Source organism: Pelodiscus sinensis, chromosome 6, assembly GCF_049634645.1.
Source record: "Pelodiscus sinensis isolate JC-2024 chromosome 6, ASM4963464v1, whole genome shotgun sequence".
NCBI classification, from domain to species: domain Eukaryota; kingdom Metazoa; phylum Chordata; order Testudines; family Trionychidae; genus Pelodiscus; species Pelodiscus sinensis.
Genome location: NC_134716.1, coordinates 95612175 through 95622450, shown reverse-complemented (window position 1 = coordinate 95622450; position 10276 = coordinate 95612175). Strand labels below are relative to the sequence as shown.

General features: G+C 41.6%; 1 long non-coding RNA gene across 1 annotated transcript in view; it reads left to right on the top strand.

The window, feature by feature from the left end:
- The first annotated feature begins 225 nt into the window (after positions 1 to 225).
- Positions 226 to 10276, top strand: part of LOC142829947 (uncharacterized) — a 49812-nt gene continuing 39761 nt past the window's right edge. The window contains exons 1-2 of the long non-coding RNA XR_012904904.1: positions 226 to 518; positions 8064 to 8218. This is a non-coding gene — a long non-coding RNA (uncharacterized LOC142829947). The remainder of the gene's footprint in view (positions 519 to 8063; positions 8219 to 10276) is intronic.

Sequence of the window (10276 nt, the reverse complement as noted above, 5' to 3'; positions counted from 1 at the left end):
GAAGCACAATGCAGCTTTCTGTAAAACGGGATTTGGCCTTGTAGGCATCATAGAACAGGGAGGTGAGCATGAAAAAATAGAACACAAGCTGCAAGAGACAAATAAGACTCTCTTGACCAGTCCTTGAAAGCAGGGAGGTAGGAATAGGGAGATAAGACGCAACTGCCATGCACACAGACCATGGCTACACCCAGCACTGTCCACGGGGCCATCAGGCACGCATCATGAAAAATCCTATAGGGCAGTATTTCACGTTACCTCATTACCAGACTATCAGGCCCGGCCAAGGAACTAACCCTAATAAGGTACCGGATGTCAGGTTATGTTATAAAAGACCCTCAACCCCTTTGTTCGATGGAGGTTCCGTGTATTGAGGGCACGTATCTTTTTTTGCCCGGCTAAAGGATTGATCACCCTGAGGCTGCCTCCCCATCCTTCGAGTCAAATATAGGGGTGCACGAGTCCTGAGCATGCTCCGAGTTCTAGTGTGTCTTTGTGTTATTATCGATGCTGGATATGTAAGTATTGCTTAAATGTATTAGTTATTGGTTTAATTAATAGTTAAACTGTGTTAATTTCACTGTGTAATTCTGTAACATGTATCTAAGTTCTGTTAACCACACTGTGTAAATCGTATAATTTTGTGTTGTGTAATAGTGTTGTATTTAGGTTAAGTGTAAGTGTTAGAAATAGAAGTCCAAGAGTTGTTAAGTTGTAAAAGTAGATTTATGACTAACTCCACCAGCTGCCCTAAAATAACCATAGAGAGGCTGGCTTTAGACGGAGTTTTCATTATCATTATATTGTCTTTGTTTCTGTATTTTTGTTAAGCGAATTAGAGATAGTGATTTAATATAAGTAAATTGTAATCTAAGAATTGTAATCAGTTAGGTATAGTGGTGTTCAAGTTTTCTACCCTGTAAAAGCATTAGGCAATTGTTAGTTAAAAAGACCATTTTCTAATTGTTAGTTTTGATAAAAGAATAATTCCACTTAATAAAAATCATTTGTTTTACACCATCATCCAGTAGTTTTCACTGGGTAATCGGCTTTAACCCTTGAGGCTTCCACCACATCACCGAACCAAGGTGTAACAATCTTAAGAATTAGCCTCTGAATTCAGAATAAACAGTAAGCCAAGGATTTATTTATTTTTATCAGGAATGTTCTTGAATCTAAGGATCAGTCCAGCCTACAGTGAAGTAAGTAGCAGGAGCCTACTTAACAAAGAACAAAATGGCTGTTTATTAGACATCTATATCCAATCCCTGCAAAAACAGGCTGGGCTTCAAAAGGTGAAACACAGTGGCTTTGGTGAGAACAGGAACTTTATCTCAGCCAAGGATATGAGGAGATACCCTAAATTAGAAAGGGAAGAATTAAACCTACACAGCTTTAAAGAATGGTGAGAACTCTGACAAGATCCCTGTAAGACCAATAGAACAGGGTTAGGGTGAAAATTTACTTCAGTTCTTTTCTCCAAGCCATTTTGCCTTTCTCTGCTAATTAATCTCTTATCAAATTTATCACCCTTGCCACACTCCTCCTCCTCTTTTTCCTTCTTTCCTTTTTGCTATGCTGAGCAGGAGTATGGTTTTGAACTGATGCCCTCTCTAAATGGGGCTGTCTTCTCAGCATTTTCAGGCACTGTCCATATTTTAACCTGATGTGCATTTGTCTGGCTCACTGTCGGCAGGAACAGAACCTCATCAAGAGTCATGTCCTGGTTTTCTTTCTGCAGCTTATACTGTCTGTGTTGTCCTGGGCTGGTGCTATCTGTTGCTGCTATGACACTGCAAGGGGAAGTGAGTGCTAATGAAATGTTTTGACAATAATTTCAAGTGTTTTACTTCTCTCTTTCTCTTATACTCTGAGACACACTTGTCCTGTTTCTTCTCCCTCCACTCCCCCCACAGCCTTAGACTCACCTGCTAACACACATTAACTTTACATCAGCATTGTTTTGTAAGAGCAGATAACTGCGACCATATCAATGTTCTTAGCTCTTACTAGTAAGCTCAACTTGTTGACAGGAAGAATGGCCTAGCAGTTAAGGGCCTAATGTAGGGATGTTAAAATTAGATTAATTAACTAATTGAATAGTTGATGGAATTTCCATCTACTATCCAATTAGTTGATAAGGACACTTCCACTTTGAACTGTAGTAAGAGCTTGCCTGGCTGTTGCTACATTTCAAAGCTTGGCTAGTCATTTAGTCACTTACATCCCTAGCCTAATGTACGATATATTGACTGGCTAGGAGAGAAAAAGAATGGTCTAAAGGAATGCATAGGAGTAGGGGAGGCAGTGACCAAGAATGCCTGAGTTTTTACCTTGGATATGCCACTGTTGCTCAGTGTGGCCTTGGGCAACTCTCTTCATCTCCCAACCATGTTTTCCTCCTCTGTAACACGGAGGGGAAAATACAAAGAGCTTACACCTTCAGTTCTCATCCACTCAGTAAGGCTGCCCATGTTGGTCAGGACTGTAGAACTGAAGTCCCAGCCTGTGTCACAGGCAGGAATAGAATTTGAAGCTAACTTACCCATGCTCTGATCTTTGCACTGCTAACATGATTAAAAACAACAAAAAATGATTTTTGGTGCTTAGGACAGCAGATGTGAAAGAGGATTTGTTGTCTGAAAGATGCCACTTACATACAGTTGCTTTTCAGAACCACGTTTACTATTTTTGTGCTGTTTGTATGCATGTATATTTGTCTACAAGCATGTCCATAAGTGTATCTAATTGAAGCATTCGATGTATTTTTGTTGTTTCTCTAAGAAAGATGCACATTTTGTAGTTTCATTCAGCTATACACTGAAGACTCCACTGTGCCCCGAGATTTTAGCAAGAACAGCTCAAATCTCCTTTTTAAATAGGTTTGCAGTTGCTGTGAAGATGTGTTCAGGGGGCCTGATTCACTCTTGTTGCATCTTTCAATTTGTTGTGTGACACAGTGAGCTTTCATCGTTGATAGATTGTGTTTGACTGTCAGGATGTTGTTGAAACCTTGTTGCAAGCACAACCCATTACTCCCACAAAGTGTCAGGGCAGATTTTTTTTCTCTTATTCATACATAAATCTTCTATGGTCCTTTATTACATAGCAGACCACAATACAGCATCATACCATTCACCCATGTTTAGGTATAAGTCACCATTGGGGTACTGGTGCCTGGCAAACATTGCCTCACACCCCCACTTATGCATGAATACATATTTAACATTAATTGTATCGGACAATTTGTACAATGGAGGTACTAAAGTTCATTGAAGCAAACTGTAAAACCCTGCATATAAGGGATATAGCTTGAAGCCAAAGGATGCAGCAGTACCCCCAGCACCCTTAATTCTAGTATCTGTGCTGGGGGCCCTACCAAATGGTCAATTTCACAGCCATATGATTACAAATAAAAATGATTTAAGCTATTTCGATCTGAAATTTTACAGTATTGTAATTGTGGGGATCCTGACCCAAAAAGGAGTTGTGTGGATTACAGGACAATTGCAAAGCTGTGTCTACATTGGTGCGATCTTGTGCAAAAAAGGCCGCTTTTGTATAAAAACTTGCTGCCTGTCTACACTGGCCGTGAGTTCTTGCGCAAGAACGCTGACGTTCTAATGTATGAAATCAGTGCTTCTTGCACAAGAACTATGATGCTCCCGCTCAGGAATAAGCCCTCTTGTGCAACTGTTCTTGCACAAGAGGCCAGTGTAGACAGGCAACATGAATTTCTTGCGCAAGAAAGGCCTATGGTTAAAATGGCCATCAGAGCTTTATTGCACAAGAGAGCATCTACACTGGCATGGATGTTCTTGCGCAAAAGCACATCTCTTGCGCAAACACACATGCCAGTGTAGATGCTCTCCTCTGGAAGAGTTTTTGCACAAGAACTTTTCCACAAAAGAGTTCTTGAGCAAGATCATGCCAGTGTAGACATAGCCTAATTGTAGTGGGCGGGGGGCTGCAGTACTACTACCCTTACTTTTGTGCTGTTGATGGTAGTGGTGATGCCTTCAGCGGGGGGCAGCTGGAGAGTGGCAGCTGCTGGCCAGGATCCCAGCTCTGAAGGCAGAAAGTTGCAGCTGCAGCACAGAAACAAGGGTGGAATGATACCGCATTGACACAAATTCTTTAATCTTTAATTGTTGTGACAGGCTGCTGGCTAAGCCAGAGCTCTGCCACTACAACCTGGCTGAAAAGGCAATTGAAACCAGCTGAGCAAGCCCATGACAATGGGAAACAGCTGTGGGCCTCATTAGACTAGATAAGGTAGCCAGAGAGGCAGTGGAGGAGCCGGAGAGTGGTTGTGTGTGCTCCCAGCCAGCTGGAGAGGCTAGCTTAGTTTGCTGGAACACAGCTCTGCAAACAGAAGGTGGTGGGACATTGGTATGGAGTGGCAATATTAAAAGGAAGAGGTGCTTGTGCAAGAGAGGGTTTCTGGTTGATTTGTGGCGGAAGAAGGGATTCCTGGGTAAGGACTTTGCCTCACTGTCTACTGAAAAGAACAGCTAAATTGAAAGGTTAGAGGATCTCTGATTCCACTTCCTTTCTGCAGAAAGAGGGTGAGATTCTCTGCAGGAGCAAATTAGCCTGAGTCCATTGATGTCAATGGAGCTACCTTTATTTACACCAGCTGAAGATCTGGCTCTGAAAATTAAAAATCAGCAGAGCTTCAAGAACTCTGCAAGCTCCTGGAACTAGTGGTTTCAATTGTATTTGACATTTGAAAGTGCTCAGTCTCACCTGCAGACAGTGCTACATAATAAAATTTGCTGCTGAATCTTGTTAAGTCTAGTTGTGACGTGAATGTGTATAATCCTTCTATGCTAATGGCTGTACTAAATGGTAATAAGTGTAAGCTGCTGTAAGCAAATAAGAAAATTACGGTGCTTCCACATATTACTGGGCTATGAGTGATTCTGTAGGATAATGCCATTCCTCATGTGGACATCTTAATTGATATAAAAATTTACGTAGTTACTTTGTACTATCCAGAGAACCTTTGTTATTGGGGGGAAGAGGGGAAATAGCATGATACTATTTTTTTTTTATCAGAATTACCCATATGCTTCTGGTCCTGCAATCACACACTGTGGGACCACATCCTCAGCTAAAAAAATCAGTGTCACTGATTGAACTCAATGAAGCCATGTCTATTTACATCAGCTGATTATCTGGCCTTGTTTGCTTGAAACAGTCCTGGGAAGAAAAGCTTCAGGAGTCGATATTGCAAGCATTATGTTGGGAATGACTAGTGATTATAATGAAGGTCATGCAGTTGTTATCTGGGTATTCCTTTGGGTGAAGTACTGAATGACCATTTTTCATATTTTCTAAAATGTAAACAAAGGGCTGAGCCCTGGAATGTCAATATTGTCTAGGATCATTACCAACATTTTTGCTGCTTATTGGGCTCTTAGAAGACATTGTAGGGTAAATTAGAGCTAAATAACAGCATAGAACACTGAGAGCCAAGACTATGGATTGCAACCAAACTTTATGGGACTGTGGGGAAACTTAGCCACACCTATGATAGGTAGACATCCAGCTAACTAAAATCATGATGGACCACGGATGTTGCGGCACCAGAGAATGTCGGATCAGAGATGTTCAATTACAGAAATTTGTACCACAATATTATGTAAGTTGTAGAACACAAACTAGAACTCTTTCCACATTGTGCCAGTTAAAAGAGATTAAATATTTTTTGTCCCCTGTGAAAAATTAATACATGGAAGTTTTTCTACAGTGTTTTCCAGACTTTGGATGAGTTTTTGGTTTTACTGAAACATTTAGCCTGACCAAATGAATTCTTTTCACCGTTCACTTTTCTTGCTGGAAACAAAAAATGTTTGGCTTGTTTTTTGAGGAAAATCAGAAAAATTCTGTCAGTGCAGATTTCCTGTGAAAATTTCCATTTTGATGAAATAGCCATTTTCCTTTCAACAGAAAACTTGCAATGAACTCTACTGCTAATACACATTGTATTTTGAAAGTATCTTCAGTCCATATTTATTAAAGCAGCTAAAATGGTCAAACCATAGTGTCCTGGACATCTTCTTATTTATAATTCTAATTAACTGAACATGGCATTCCTATGGATGTATATTACAGAGTTGTCTTCCCCAAGCACTCAATTTTAAGTCAGGCTCCTGAATGTCACACAGTTGGTTGAAAAAATAACGAGATTTTTTTAAAAAAACTACTTAAGCACTTTTAATAATTGTTGTGGTTTATGAGCCAGTATGATTCAGATTTTCTCCACAGGCATGCAAGTTACAAAAATTAATTTTTAAATGAAAGCTAAGACTCTTCTGTAAAAACATGACTCCACGAACTGGGACTTTAAGAAACACTTCAAATAATCTGAGACTTGTGATAAAATCATGGAAGCTGGCACCACCCTTATTAGTATTATTTATACTGAGGTACTGCCAAAGGCCCTGTCAGGAGCACAGCCTTCCTGGGCCAGGTGCTACATGAAGGGAGACATGGTCCTTGTCCTGGGGAAAGTAAGCCTGAAATCTCGTCCCTAGAATTGCAGTTCAAGTTACCTTGCTGGGTGCTGGTATCAGTGCTAGGGCAAGGGAGAGAGGAGCCCTCTTCATTAGGCAGCAAAATGTCAATGGGACCTTGCATCCTTTGAGTTCTACCTCCCTCGTGTTTGAAATGGGGAGGGGGTGACCAAAGGCTCCAAGCAGGAAGACAAGCGCAGCACAGTGTTGAGCAGGCTGATCTGGTGAGCAGGCAGTGCTGGACCTTAGCAATTAGAGATGCCATCAAAGGCTAACACAAGGATTTACACTAGTGGTCACCAACCAGTAACTTGGGATCTACCAGTAGATCTTGGAGCCTCTGACGGGATCCTGACTGGTTTGGCCAGGAAGTTCTCAAGCACTGGCAAGTCAGTTGCCCTGCCCCCTATTGTCATGCTGCTCCTGCCCTCTGCCTTGGAGCTTGCCCCCCTGTGAGCCTCCTGCTTGCTGTGCAGAGTATGGGAGGGAGAAGAGTGGGAGATGCTGATGTCAGGATGTTCCTCCCTGTATTTCTGTACTCCAGAGAGAAGGGGATGGAGGGAGCTTGGCAATGCAAATCTCTGTCACTCACATACACTGTGTGTGTGTCTGTCATTCTCACAAACACACACATACACACACACTGCCCTTCACTTGCATCTCCCAACTCAACACGTACTTGGGGGGAGGGGTTGTTACTTCTTTTACTGATTGCAAAGTGGGTTAGTTTTGGTTTTTGACTGTCCCTGCCCTGAACTTCCTCCTCCACCCAACCTCCTGCCCCTGTGAGTTCCCTGCACCCAAACGCCTTTGCAGAGCTTGTATCCTGAACACACTCCTGGACCCCAATCTCCTGCCTTGGGCTAAGCCTGGAGCCCCTCCCACACTCGAAACCCCTTGGCCCAAGACCAGAGCCTGCACTCCAACTCAGTTCCCCAACCTGGTGAAAGTGAGTGAGGATGGAGGAGAAAACGGGATGGAGTGAGCAGGGTGAGGCCTTGGAGAAGGGATAGACAGAGGCAGGGCCTCAAAGAAAGGGCGGGAAGGAAGCAGGCCAAGGGTATTTGGGTTTGAAGTAGATTTGCACTTTAACTGAAAAAGCGATCTTGTGGTTAGAAAGGTTGGAGACCACTGATTTACACTCTTTGATTCCCTGGTTATGTCCCGTATCATCCAGGCTTTTTTGCTGATAGCTGATCTGGAATGTAAATGTTATGAGACACTTGAGAGATCACAGATTCCAAATTAGCAGCAGCTCTTCTGTCTCACTCCACAGGCTACTCCACAGCAACTGAGCATCTTGGCCTGTTCTGCCTAATCATTTTGCTAAGCACAAAGCAAACCGGGTGATCCGAGCTTGGGTAATTATTATCAGCAGAGATGTCATCATGTGCTATAGACAGGCTAATCTCCTTGTTTATCCCTCTTTCAGTAACTTTGCTATTAATACAAGATCATATTTGAGTGATGGAGTAAAAATGATGTTTCATGTACCAAGGTAAGGATTTTTAATTAATATCTTCCTATTTACTTCCTATTTAGAGACCTCCTTTCTGGACCAAGCTCATCTGTTTAACCTGCAATGAAATTTTGCTTGTGACAGTGTCACCATTGCTCTTTACAGAGCATAGAGTATACGCTGTTGTGTTCTTCGATGGCTGCTGATTCCGATGTGCCAGCGACAGTCCCATCCACAGGTAGGGCCCCCCACCGTGCTAACAATGCTCTGAATCCAAGATGCAGACTCTCCTTTTTTGCTTGTATATTAACAGTAAACAAGCGGGCAAACTGCTTTGCAAGATTCTGGGTATGATCTCAGCAGTTTTAAATAGTATCATGTTGAAATTTGGCATACAAATTACAAACTTGGATCAACATTAAAAATAATGTGTTGATTCATAAAGCCATGTTTGATGTACTGTCTGGAGGTGGAGACAAAATTTTTAATGTCTGAGTTTCAGATTTGGGTTTTTTTGCTCAAGTTCCAAGGAGATCTGTTTTTAGAAAGTGGTATTTGGCAATAACTTTTTTTTTTAACATGGCATGAGCAATGCATTCTATGTACGGTTTTTTCTATGTAGTATTATGTGATACTTCGTGAAAGCTGAACCTCAGATAGCTTGGCAGACTGCAGGCATTCAGCATTTCAGCTGATTATCCAAATTGTATCTGAACTTGTTGGGTCTGCAAAATTGGCCTGGATTGTCTTGCAAGAGTCGGCTGCATCACAAGATTGTCTGTAATTTCTGCTGTTGGTTCTGCTTGAATTATTCCAGCAACAGCCTTTCTCAGGGGACACTGGTACATCAAACGCTGTCCAGAATGCAGCAGGACAAAGGCATGTGAAAATTAATAATAATTTAAAAGTTACTGTGTTGGTTGTGTCTGTGTATGGCACGTGGCTGCTTCTCGGATGGAAAGCACCCATGCCCTGTCTGGAAGTAACTTGGAGAGGTAGCTGAAGTGAAGTGTTGCCTGGCATAGGGAGAATGTGTAAGTTATACCAGCAGCACTAGCTGGAGGCAGGGAGCTGCCTCTGTACTCTCTTCCAATAATGAATCAACATTCTTTTGTTAAACAGAGCATCATCATTCAGGGGACACTGCATAGTAGAGTTACTCCACCCACAAGGAGGCTGAGTGGTCATGTAATAATAATAAGAGAGATGAGATTTGAGTATGTTCAAACCTGCCACTTTTGGGTGAAGGTTATCTGAGCCAGTTTCCCCATATTAGAAATACTGACAAATATTTCATTATATTTCATGAAGCTAAGGAAATCTTGTGGGTTCCTATATTACTGTCTTTTAGTGGGACCTCATGTAACAAAAATGATGTGCAATAATAGTTTGTAAAATTACACTGGCAATCACATAATGCACCAGATTCTGATCTCAGTTGCATGAGTGCAAAATCTGGAGTAATTCCACTGAGTTGACTACTTTGTAGATGTGTCCATGTCAAAACCCACCATCCTTCTTTGCACTAATTGCTCTCCTTGTTGTCAGCTGAGCAGAGAGCCTGAAAACAGTATGACAAATTGCTTTCTCTCACTTCATGGAGTCTCTTCTGTACAGCATTGAGGCATAATGCTTGTGAAGAAGCCGTCTGTGCTGCATACATAGGACATTGCTCGCCACGACTGTCAACGGGGGTCAATATGTGTTACCCAAGATGCCCATTGTTGCAAATGAGACCAGATTTTGGCCATTATTAGAATTGTCAACCACATACCAATTACCATTTGCAGATGTACCCTTTCCCCCTTTGGAAATAATGGGTATTTCCAAGGAAGTTTTCTCCTGTTGCAAGTTTTTCCAAATGAAGGAAACATTTTGGCCTCAGTCCCTCTCTTAACTTTGCAGTTCCTACTACAGTATATGGTAGGTAATATCATGCATTGCTCTCAGGCCCCGCCTGTTTCTCTAGGCACAAAGAAGTGAATTAAAGATGGACGAGCAGCTAATCATAAAGATAACAATTTAATTTTCTCTCTGAGTTTTTAATGCTAGTTAGCTAGTTCTAGATTCTCATGTTGTTTAAAGAATATTTTGGGGGATTCTCCAGATAAATAGACAGATTTTATTTATAAGGAGATACATATTTCTTTCTAGAAATATACGACATGAAATAAATGAACTGAGAGAATGGAATTGAAAGATTGTGATTCAGTCAAGAGGGTCTCTGATGGTTAATTCAATCAAGCTGTTGTCATTGTTTGCCTTTTGTTGTTCAGTCCAGTGCCAGGTTTTGTTG